This window comes from Trachymyrmex cornetzi, unplaced genomic scaffold, assembly GCF_001594075.2.
Source record: "Trachymyrmex cornetzi isolate Tcor2-1 unplaced genomic scaffold, Tcor1.1 scaffold147, whole genome shotgun sequence".
NCBI lineage: Eukaryota > Metazoa > Arthropoda > Insecta > Hymenoptera > Formicidae > Trachymyrmex > Trachymyrmex cornetzi.
This window is the reverse complement of record NW_017296059.1, coordinates 3,322,209-3,335,648: the sequence shown is the minus strand read 5'-3', so window position 1 is coordinate 3,335,648 and position 13,440 is coordinate 3,322,209.

The window sequence follows — 13,440 nt, the reverse complement described above, 5'->3', positions numbered from 1 at the left end:
GATACAATTGTATCCTTATCTTATGCATTGCGCCGCAACGATGATTCGACAATTTCGATTTCGATCTTTCAATTCAGGTGGTATTCTCTCGAATTGGAATTATTCATGGTTTCCATGCGTGCATTGAAACGATTGTTGCCATCAATCAAATGCGTGCTTTTATCATGCGTTTGTCGCTGCTTTATGTCGTGCGTCGATGCGCGTGGAAATCAAGGGCTAATCGATAAGCCAATTCGGTCCTTTGTTCAGTTCTCTCTTTCGAGAACGTACGAGAGAGGTAATGTTGCATCATATTATTGATGCGAGGAAAAATACTTATCTTTATATTTATCGCTTGTACTGGTATGGTATCTGCAGAACAAGAAAATATAATTTTAAAGGACAAGCGTTTTCTTTTAAATTACGATGAACGTTATTTACAAACAAATTGCATGTTTGTCGTCGTTGAATAGACAATACGTAAACGTATCTGTCGTATGTGTATGATTGCGGCGGCAAAGGAAGAAATAGCCTGCAATCTTAACGAGAAACTTTGTCGAGCCAGGGAAATTTACTTAAAACCCGAGGCCCGAAGGGAACAGGCGTGAAGTCTTCGGGTACAAATGACACTGCTTAGCAGCCCTCGGTAAAGTAATCCGATACAGCGGTGTGCAAGTGACGGCAGGGGTCGAGTAAAAATCTTCTACCTGCGTCTAATTAGTGGCACCGCGCGGTATTCACTCCTCGGCGCGGTAAGGGTCAGATACATATTCGCCCGAGCTTTCTTTTCTCTACTATTCGCTCGTATCGGAGTACCGTTATCTTAATTAACGTTGTATCTCAAGCGTTTCTTTAACCGAGCATTAATTCTCAGAATCGGCGTTCCTACGCCGCACGCCTCTTCCCGCCGCTGCGCTGTCGTAGTAGCGCGCGAGACATCAGCGATAACTACGCCCGAGCAGTATGATTAGATGCGATTTATTAATTTGCTAGAACACAGTGGGAAATTTCTAGCGTTGCGCGCGCGAACATCCAAGATAAATCGCACCTGCAATATCGGAATGATGTAACGAAAAATATTGATGTTCTAAGCATTTTGAAGAAGTTGACTACTAATGGAAATGATATAGATAGTTGCGCGGAAAGAACAATTTTGCTCGAGTGTCTAAAAATTTAGGTGGCTACAGACCTGGAAATCATTTTGTTGGACCAACAAAATAATGTGGGAAATTTAAGCATAATGAGTGTTGCAAAAAGTTTTGATATTCTAACCATCTTGAGCGTCCTACATAATAATTATTTTCATAGTTCAACAAAATTATTTTTCTTTATCTAACTGAAGTTTTGAATACTTTAACAAAATTGTTTTTTCCATGTAAAATGTGTACACGTATTTTATATTTTATATAAAATAAAATTATAATCTTATAATGTTACAGTAAATAACAAAATAAAGTTTAGTAACCGTAGACTGAAATTTTGAAAGTAAGTATAACATCACTGGTACAATGCAACTTTTTTTAAATTTTACAACAGCCTCTTCTTCATAAAGTTTGCCGCGATCCACTTTTCATGTAATTATATCAAAGTACTTTAACGTCACATTTACATCTTCTCGAGATTCGTCGTCGCGATGTTTTCTCCGCGCGAAAATCTCTTGTTTTTTTTCAGTCGCGCTCTAACAGGATTCGTCATCTCTTTCCGTTTTTTCTACATCTTTTTTTTTTCGCGAAAGAAGTACCTGCATTATTCCTGCCGACGGGTATGATTACCTACCTACTTCGTAGGATATTCGTGAATAGGCATTAGCGTGGGCAAACCCGCAATTAGCTTTATCAAAAGCAACTGGACGCGAGTAGGTGGATTCGTGGAAAGCAATTACATGTTAATGGCTCGCTTCGCATGGCAACTCAGCTTCGTCTCGCAATCAGCCCGCGCCGAATTAGCATTTGGCCCCTTACGTTTTCGTTGGTGACCTATGTCGGTGCTGGTCCGACCGCCTCTCTAGCTGGGTCGTCATGCGTGTCTTCTTGAAAATTAACTCGGAGCCGTCGGGACTGCCACGGAAGCGATGGAAGCGCTTATTCGATTGACACAGTTCCATGTGGTGGTCCCGCACGTGTGGAGAAGAATATCTTTTTCTAAATCCTTAAAAGATACGATATGAAAGAAGCAGATATCACTATTGAAAGAATCTTAACTCTAGGATTATGCACATATTTTTTATATACGCAGACTACACAGTGAATCTTTCAAATCCAGTCCAGTATTTTATGCATTATTCTAAAAATGTATATTTTTTGTTAATTTTTTCCAATAGAATATTAGTAATCATAAAATGTGCAGACGATACGGGTTAAAAATTTGTGTTGAAAAATAAAAAATGTACTGAAAAAAATTTACTAAATTTTAATATTTTTTCAAATTAATAATATAAAGATATACATATATATATATATATATATATATATATATATATAAAAACCATTAATTTGATTTAACTATCATTGTTTTATTAGATAAATAGTTACTATAAGTAAATGTTTAGTTAATATTATAAAAAAAAAGAAATTGTATGAAAAAACGTATTAAGATTTAGTAAATTTTTTTTTCAGAAGTGGTGTAATCAATATAAAATAAAATTCATTAAATAAGATGAAAAATATCATTTCTAAGATGTAAAACATCTTGCGCTTTTTTGATGAGAATATTTGAGGAGCATATGGATCTTTATCTCCATGAAAAATTGTCTACAGCTCAGCTGCGTTTCGTCGAATTGTTCGCCTGCTACCTGCGTCGCTGCATTGTTATGGATGTGTTAAATTTGTTGGCTACATCGTGGAGGCTGGATTCTTATTGGCCAGAAGATGCAGGCGTTTAAAGATCAAGGTAGACCTCGAGACCGCAGGTTACTTAGGTAGCTAGGTGTATGCTATATCTATAATACGGCGGTTGAATTTTGCTGTGGACTTAACATATTTTCCGAAAAAAGGACTGTTCAAGGCACCATTGACCAGAATGCTGTGAAACTTTTCTTAACGTCTTCGACAGAATAAACGGACAGAGAACGGCAGGTGATGAGAATAAGCAATTTTACCTGTTAGAACCCTAAGCCTGAGAGTTACTGTAAACCATATGCCGTTTTCAAATCCCTGCTGGTTTGAATAAAATTTTAACGGAATGTGCAGCCACACTCTTAGAAAAAAAGTATTTGTGATTTGTGACTATGATTTCTGATAAAATAACTAGAAACTACATTTTTGGAGTTATTATTGCTATAATAATAATAATGTAATAATAATTGCGTGTAAGTGTATATGGGACAAATGAGATGTCAACAACGATATTGTTGGCAATAAATATAATAATAATATAACTATAAATTATATTAAATTATAAATTAAATTTATTATAAACGATCTAAAAGTCCCATTTGCCTATGAATTTATTGTCAACAGTATCGTTGTTGACATCGCTTTTGCCCCACATACATTTACACGCACAATAATTTGTTTGCGCATAAAAATTACTGCTTACAGGTCGATCATCTACAAGCCCTATTGTGTACATTAAGGCTCCTGAACCTCTATCATGTAACATACGAATTATGATATCAGAAGTAAGAGATAACATTTTTTTAGAACCTCGCTTCGTATGAATTTACAATTTTCCAGAAAGCGAAGCGAAGTTCTATATGGGTTTACAATTTTCTACGCGAAGTGAGATTTCAATCCAAACCTATCTGTCTAACTTTTCAATGGTGGAGCCCCCCGTAGAGAGGGAAGCGAGATCTACTGCATCCGCATATACTTTATACAACGCAAAGCGAAGTAAGACATGGGTTTACAATTTTCCATGTAAAGTTTAAATGATAACATTAAATACACATTTTATATTGTCAACTCTCTTTATTTGTTAATTTTATAATAACTATTGACGGTCAAAACTTTTTGTTCTCGGTTACAAATTTGACAATATGTCAAGGTCAAGATAATTGGAGTTGCTACCTCTAATATATTATAGATTTAGATCAACTGATTACTAATCGCCTTAAAAAAAAGGTCGCCATGATTGACGATGATGTGGCGAGAAATTGGTATCTAATCCCCGTTTTATGTAGGTGGACATCAAATTTTTCTTACGAGAAGATATGTCATTTCTGAGAGCTCTGCGAAACATTTCTTGCTCTATCATAATAGATTATTTTATTGATTATAAAAAAAATTGATTTTGTAATTACAATCCAATTTTATATTGTTATTTACGAAACGTGAGTAACCAAATAAAATTATACTACATTAAATCAAAAGGTTCACTAAATTTTGCTTATCTAATAAAAAATATTACATTTTATTACTTAAAAAAAATTGTCTACTGATAATCGGCTACTTATAAATAATTATCTTTTTTTTTTATTACCATTACTATAAATTTTTTCTCAGTGTATCTCACTGTTTGCTATCAAGAAAATCAATACGAGAAAAAAATATATATCTAACAAAACTTGTTTACCATCGTTATACAACGCTCGGATATAATTATTAAGATTATTTCTTCGCGTGACTATCCTTTACAAACGTGTTTCCGTTGACACACACGCAATAATTATTTTATATATTTTACGCTGCTGTATTTCTTCTTAAAACTTAATAATTCGAATCAAGCAGGTAGCCAGTTTTTACAAGACCTTCACTGCCATTTTCTCACATGGCACAATTTGAACATTCATCTCTTTTCAGCCAGCCAATGATTCAACTTTTCGTTCGCGTGTTTCATGATATATGGCATACATAAAGATTCGATGCAAATGCCCGATTGAACGATGGTATTATCGACGAGCGTTATCGCGACACCGAGTTCTGTCGCGAATCCTAACGGATTAATCAAAGTCAGACATTCGTCGATGTCGAAATGATGATAACCCGTCCCGCGCCAAATCGCTTTCGTGGAAAATCGAGGTGCATGTACTTTCGCGTGCGAACGCGAAATCAGCTGCGTCATTCGCGTTGTCGAAATCACGGCGCATCGCCTTTTCTATCCGTTTCATGGACATCGTCGGAGGTTTTTAACCTCCGCATTCGTCACGTTCTGTGGTTTTGCTATACTTCACCGATATTGCATCACGTAGGAAAGAGATACACTGGTATTATTAATGTCAACTTCATGATTGATTTCCTGATGAATTAAATATCTGTCTTAATCTGATGTTGAGCGAAAATAAAGATCCAATGTATATTTTTATTTATTTCACGATATCGACATACGTGTTTTTATTTAACCTCACAGAGCGTAAACAGTCCAAATTAAAGTAAATAAAAATAAAAAATATGTGTGAGCCTTCACAGTTGCGTAAAATATATATATATATATATTCATAATACAATAAAATATACTTCGTATGCAATTAAGATTGTGGATGTCCACTAAGAAGGCCTGACTCGAAGCTTTGTGGTCGGCCGCAGCGTTTCGTCCTGGTCCCACACTACTAGACTCATCAGTAAGGCGGTGTAATGTAGGACTTGCCTTAGACGCCTGGAATGAATCCAGAACGATGTTTCTATTTAAAGAGAATTCGCGTGGTTGCGATGCTCATGCGAACTGAATGAGTCCCATGGACCTCTAGTGGCGAGTCGCCACAGGATGTACTCGATAAACTTCGTTTATCAATAACGATAAAAAGTAAAATGTAAACCTGCACTTATTATTTTGTTCTTGTTTAATATTCGGTGAGTAATTAATAAAAGTAAAATAAACTACAATTACACAAGTGAAGTATTTTCTGAACGTAGCCTAGATATTTCGGACTTTGGAATCTCTTTTTTAGTGCGATAAATAGTGAAGTTTAGTTCGAACTAGTTTGTACTTCATTATTTGTCATATTGAAGAGAACTCAAATCCAAGATCGAATACAGGTCAAAGATGTCTACAGGCTTATATTTTACTTTTAACTTCGTTTATCAAGTTTTAATTCCTTATGAATTGTATCTTATCACTTTGTAGATATACAAATTATGCATCAACCACAGATAGTCACATAGGCTTTTTTAAATTTACTTTAATTGGGTTTATATACGATTTGTAAAGTTAAATTAAAATATGTCGACATCGCAAAGTCAATAAAATTGTATGTTTGAATCTTCTTTCTCGCAAATTAAGGCAGGCATTGAATCAGTTTCTCATTTTTATTGGATTTACGTTTGAAGCCACAAAATGATTAAAATCGGTCTATATTAAAGTAAATTAATTCATAATTTATTTACAATATTTTTAATTAACATTATGTCAAATTTTGTAATCAAACTTCATCAAATTAGCTAAGATACAATTATTGCAGGAATAACTCAACTTTTCAACTTTCACACATTCAACTATTAATTACTTTTAATAAATTTCAATTTAAAATTCTATAAAATGCATGAATAAATCGAATAAGATTCGTTTTATGTTGTAAACACGCTTAGGGATTTTTTAAATAGCGTAAACATGCTTAGGGAAGGCCGAATAAGATGGTAATCATATAAATCACCGTCAAAACCCACCACGGAAAGTGCCGCCACTATATGAATTAAGCAATGGAAATTAATTGCCGATTCTGTTGGAACGTATAATCGCATAGTAAGTATGATTGCATTAAATCTCGCGCGCTGCTGCGATTAAATATAATTTATGACAATGCGTGTGTACGCATCATACGACATGCGTAAACTCTCTCTTAACATTGTGTAACGCGATGCTGAAGTGTCTGCGGGGGAATTGCATCGCGGGGCTATCGGGATTAAATGTATTTACCGCGCACAGATAATTTCCGATCTTGAGTCTTATCGCGCACCACAACATGACTATTGACCCTGCTTAACATTGATTGATTTCAACACACGTCCCGGGGCGGCGCGATCGAAAAGAATTACGCGTTATCTTCTCGCTCGGCTATTTATAATGTTTTTAATGCGCGCGCGGAGTGGAAAATCTATTACGCGTTTATACGAACGATTAGGATTGTGCTAAACAGGGTCAGCGAAAAATCTTGAAAGAATCGAAAGGAAGATACATATATTGTATATATTTTCCACATAAACGCTTTAATCTGAAGACAGAGTGATAGAAGCTTGTTTGCTTGAAGTTTCAAGTTGTTTCAACAAAATAATCTGAGAAAGTGTAACATACTTGACATTCTACGTACGATATTCTAAACATTCAAGTGCATTACTATCGTATATCTTGAAGTTCTATATCATACATCTCGACATGAATTTTTGTTCTGAGATTATCAAGAGATTAAAACCCTTCCGGCAACATCAGAGTCGTTGCATTTTAAAACACACAAATTCGAAGCCAGATTTCCGATTATACATATACGTTAGCTATACTTAGAGAGAAGTGTTTGTGCTTATAATTAAGAAAATAATTAAAAGCTCTACTTTTATAGTATAAAAAACTTATGACTATAATTAGTAAAATAATTATAGTTAACTGACGCAAAAAAGCTATTTATTGATGTATGATCAATTAAATCGTTGGTTATCACGTCGATATTAATTTGTTGCAGAATTTATTAAATAAACTAATAATTTAATAATACAAAACTATTTTTGTGGTTATGAAATTATAATCGTTTTCGGGGATAATCATATATTGGTTTTGGTATATGGAATTATAATATAAATACGGAATGAGCCACATAAATATCTTTTAAAATTTCGTGAGCGCATGTTCCTGGATAAAAAGGAAGAATAAATGTTTCTATGAACATTAAGTCGCAAATACTTTGTTGTCGAAACAATGAACACAAATTTAGTAAATGACTTTATTTAAAAATTGCGAATGGATTCTCTTTTTGTTTATAAGAGATAATCGAAGTATTCACCATCAGTTTCCATCCATGTCTAAGCACGACATACACGAGACTGATGTATTATTTAAAAATTATTTATATCCCTCCTCGTTATTTCAATAATGAAACATTTGTGTGTTTCTAATGTGTCTTTCTTTCATAATATTTGTTCCTTCTTTTTATCCGGGAAACACGCTAACGAAATTTTAAAACGTATTTATGACTTACTCTATATGGGGTGTTTTTAAATTTGCGCCCGCAAAGTACAAGACGTGATACTTTATGCTAAAACAAACAACTTTTTCTTTTAACAAAATTACGTCCGATAAATAATTTTTGCGCTTATTTGTTGACTTCAACCAACTCTTCTGCAAAAACTACTTATCGGATGCAATTTTGCTAAAGGAAAAAGTTGTTTTTTGTGCTAAAACGAACAACTTTTTCCTGTAATAAAATTACATTCGATAAATAATTTTTGCGTTTACTCGTACAACTTCAACCTGCAACGACTACTTGTCAGACGCAATTCTGCAAAAGGAAAAAATTGTTTCTTTTAGCGTAAAGTATGATTCAACGTCTTGTATTTCGCGGGCGCGAATTTGAAAACACCTTGTATAATTATGATTATTAATACGTTATAGCAGTAACTATAAAAATGGAATTCCTAACAATAATTATTTCACGAATGCAATTACACTGGAAAAATCTTGTTGCACTAATTGGAATTCTGGTTTAAAATGAACCAAATCAGAACTTTCTTGTTAAATTACTATAACTCTAGTTGAAATATATAATCAGAATTCTAATTATACGATCAGAATTTTTCGTTCATTTTCAACCAGCAATTTTTCCCAAATATAAATATGATCACAAATACTTTTCTCTCAGTGTACACAAATGAAGACGTTCTTCACGAATAGTGGAAAACACGACTGATACTGAGAGGCACACACGACATCGGTCAGTAAAGATATTTTTCTAATAAACAGTTATCGCGGTGAGGAGACGAGACTGAAGAGCGGCGTATAGGGCACGGACAGTATCTCGGTGCACTTCTCGTAAACACATCGGCACGGCGTCCAACATCGGCGTTTAGTATTCTCGAGTTGCAGTTAGCATCCGGTTAAAGCGACGACGAGACCGCACCCATCGGACCGGACGATACTTTTTTCCGTTAACGAAAAGGGAGAGGGAGAGCCCGGTGAGACCGTTTCCTTTTTGCTTCACCTCGATTCGGGGACCTAACGTTTGAGACCTTGGATGGATCGAACCGCCGTCGCCGTTGTCGACCTATATCGCTTTTATGTTGCCTCTTGAAATACGAACACCGCCAAATCCTAGACGTCTCGCCATTCTCCTCGATCGCTCCAACCCCCTCTCTCTCTCTCTCTCTCTCTCTCTCTCTCTCTCTCTCTCTCTCTCTCGGCGAGATCCCGGGTCCTGGGTCTCGTTACCTGTCTGCCGGTAAACCGTGCGATTCCGGGAAACCGACGCGCGGAAAGAGTATTGATCCTCTATTGATCCTCTATAGACTATCTTCTATTGATACAGCGGAGAGATTGATATAAGCGGCATTTTCGTTTCGGAAAACTTACACCTCGCATTGAGATAGAAGAGATAAATTTGGAACAGAAATGAAGGGGCGAAAATCAGTTGACGTTGATAAGAGATTTCGACCTGTCACGTTAACTAAGGATCTTATTTTTAAGCTCGAGGAAACTGACAGATTAACTGAAAGAATTTTTTCTGGAAAAAAAGCGTTCTTTGAAGCCTGATGGTTCTTGAAAACAAAAACGTTCGTTTCGCAGAAATGGTCTATTTCGTTGATGAGCTGACCTATATTCAAGAGTTAACCTTGACAGTGATGTAAAATAAAAGGAAAAGAGGAACGGGGCTTCTCCCTAGTCAGGTGAGAACGATGTATTCGCGAGTATAAACGCTCTACTAAAAATTAAGAGATCCGACCCCGTATTCCGACCGTGAAAAAGGAACACGTCGAGGCGAATTGGATGTGAGGGCAATCGTCATTTCTGAAACGTCGCGTCGGAGGATGCGGTTTTATTTGATAGCATGGGAACTCCGGTTCACGGGCTGATCACGTTGCGCAAGGCTTCCTCGTCGAAAGCGGTCGCGGTTCGCAAGCGTGAAAGACGGCCCCGGGGGAGGCAGACGCCGCGCCGCTCTCGTCGCGTCCGCCGTTTTCGCCGAAAGAGTTTCGTTAGGCTGGCAATATATATATGGTTTATATTTGTATGACTTTCAGCGTGCGCCGCTCTTGACGTGTTTGCGCAAAATAAAGAATTTGGACGGTCCGTCTCGCTCGCGTGTACGAGAGAGTCGTTCCGTCCCGTCTCGTCTTGGCGTGGCTACTAAAAATATATCGTAGGCGAAACGACTGGCGAGTTGCACACACGTCTTCTGCTGTACTGCATTTATAGATCGGAGCATTTACTGGGGGAAAAAAAAAAAAATCCCAGCTCTATAAAGAGAGCGGTAATTGCCGTGAAAATTGTGAAATCGATCGAGTCTCAAGAGGTTTTCAATGATTTCGATTCTCGCGAAATTGGAGCGCAAATTGACGTTACGGATCTTGCTGCCGAATTGAATAACGTATCTCACTATTTTATTTATGAGACATAGAACATCTGTGAGCGCTGCCTCTCGATGAAACTTGATAAATTAAAATGAGATTAACTCTCTTGATGGTGGGTTTATTAGACCACTCAATTATAAATCTCTTTGTCAAAAGTGTCAATTTTCTTTACGTTACATCTAGATTATTCTTATTAAAATATACTTATATATTCATTCTTTTTTATACGAGTTATATCATTTTGATGATATAACTCCTTAAAATTAATTAGTGCCTTTTAATTACAATGAGAAAAAAATCGAAATATTTACAAGCAAATGTTATTTGTGACGTTTTCTTCGATATTTATTGGTTATAAAAAATTTGACTGTTATGATGGAATTTATATTTCTGTAAAAAAAATACATCTCATTTTTCTTATATTAATCGTAAAAAAAATAAACATTATATCTCAAATAAATTTTTAAGTATTTTTCTTTTAGTGTAACATAAATTAAATGGATCTTACACAGATCCACACAGCTCAAAGATTAATGCAACCAATAAATACTTCTATCAAGGATTTTTGTAAATTATGTAAAAGTCTACAATATCTCTTCAAAAAAATATTTACTCTACTCCTATTGAATTTAGGCGTATTTTCCCTCTAAGCAATTCACAGACATTAGAATGGAGTCTAATCCTTTTTGTGAAACGAAATTACAACAGTCCAGCTGGCTGAACATAAGGCAAATATTGTCATTCTATAGAAATAAAATACGCGTAACGCAATCAAATAATTCAACGTATTATTATTGTATTGTGATTTGAATAGTCTCGATGAAATGATCCGAGAATTGCCGTTTCCTCGTAAAATAATTAGATACTGGAAAAAAAAAGTCTCCGGATGGGGCCACGCAAAACGCTTGGCCGGGCTAATGTGGCTCCAGAGAATTTCTATGAGAATAGAAAATGTGATTCGAGTGCTATTATGCAACTCCCCTAGGCACGGCGTGGCGCGTCGAACATTATGTACAAGGAAACAAGAGTACCCGGGGCTGACTGGCACTAAACCTGTTTACGCGTAAAGTCTACCACACTACCATTTTTTCCTTTACGACGCCGTATCCGTGCACTTTAATACGTGACGCGAAGCAGGAAGAAATCATTTTTACGGTCCCACGATCACTCAGCTGCGCGCCACGTAAAGTAAACAATGTGCTCGTAAATAGCGATAAGAAATCCGTGCAATGATCAATGAGCGGATACGTTCATTTAATAAATATCTCGACACCGCTGGTCGAATTATCCTCTTTAAAAAGAGGAGACGAATAATTCCTCCCGTTAAAGAAAAAAATTGTAAATTACCTTGCATCTAAACGACAGTTTTATCTTGCGATCTTGAGAACGGTGAAATTATCAAACTTGATTACCTTGCGCCAAGAGTCTTACTCGAAAAATTGTACGTAATATATTTATTCGTATATTTGTCCTACAGAGATCAGTTCTCGGGACAATAAAAATATAGAAGTTCGAAAAAAAAAATTGATTAATATAAAAACGTGTTGTTGAAGACGTTATTCGGAGGTCGTCTTAAAGTCTGCGGAGGTTAAATTAACGGTTTACGATTCAAATTTCTCCTCCGCGGCATATACGCACGCCTTCTCGCAAGATATATTATCTGGCATACGTAAGGACGCATTCAAAAGCCCGTCATATGAGAAAGTGCACGCCGCGCTGATCGTAATCTCTTAATTTCGCATGTTTTTACGCCCCCGCAGGCACGGCGTCCGAGTATCCAAACCGGTATAACGCGATATTCGCGGTCGCACCGAGTTGCGCCAGGATTAAACTAATCGCGGGGAGATGCAAGGACATCGACTATCAGGTCACTCGCTTTCATCTGTGCCTATAACCCTCCTGAGAATGCCTTCCTTATCTTATCTAACGTTTGAGCTTTATAAACTAAACTAAAGAAGGTCCGGATTTTATTTATTATCCGCGGCCCCCGACTCATTGCTGTTTACACACCCGAACTTGAATCTTCATTTCAATCCGAGAATAGTTCTCGATTAGATTAAATCTCGGCGATTTAGCAACTTCATTTTATTATTTACATTTTTTACGCAGTAAGACTGCAATACAATCCTATTTAATATAATTATATAATATAATTATATTAAATATAATTATATTGCAATCATATTGTATAGATAACGCGAATAAAAAAATTGAGTTTAATTTAATTAAGCTGTAATTATTTAATATAATTATATAATTAGATATATCAAATAATTATATCCATCATCCGCTACCAATCTCTCTCCTGTAAAATAATCACCGTAATTCTCTCGTTAAAACCTCGAGGACCAAGGAGAAAAAAAAATTAAATTAAATCTCGGCGATTTAACAACTTTATTCTGTTATTTACATTTTTTACGCAGTAAAACTTTAATATTATCTAATCTCATTTAATATAATTATATCAAATAATATAAAAATAATTACAACTTAATTTTTATTTGCATTTTTCTGTAATAAAATTACGATATATCCCGAGTCGAAATTTTGCTACTACTTTGAACCTTAGTTTTAGGACGTATGTAGACTCTAAAGATGTATAATTAGGACGTATGTAGGCTCTAGAGATTTATAATAGGTTCTAATCTAATAAATTGAATTCCTATATTTTTTGAGCCTGTAAATGGCAGTTATCGGAAAATTTCCTACTTTTAGGTTCAAAAGAAGTTTTCTAAATAAAAGCTGTTGATTAAATAATATTAAAAGACGTCCTATTTGATCGTTCAAGTATCAAAACAGGTTTATAAGGTTTAATTGAGGTTGAAAGAGATTCAATGTATAGGACTAAAATTTTGACTCGGGTAATTATATTAAATATGATTATATATTACAATTTTATTCTATACAAATGCGAATAAAAATTGAGTTATACTTAAGCTGTAATTATTTAATATAGTTATATAATTAGATATATCAAATAATTATATCCATCATCCACTACCAATCTCTCTCCCGTAAAATGATGACCGTAATTCTT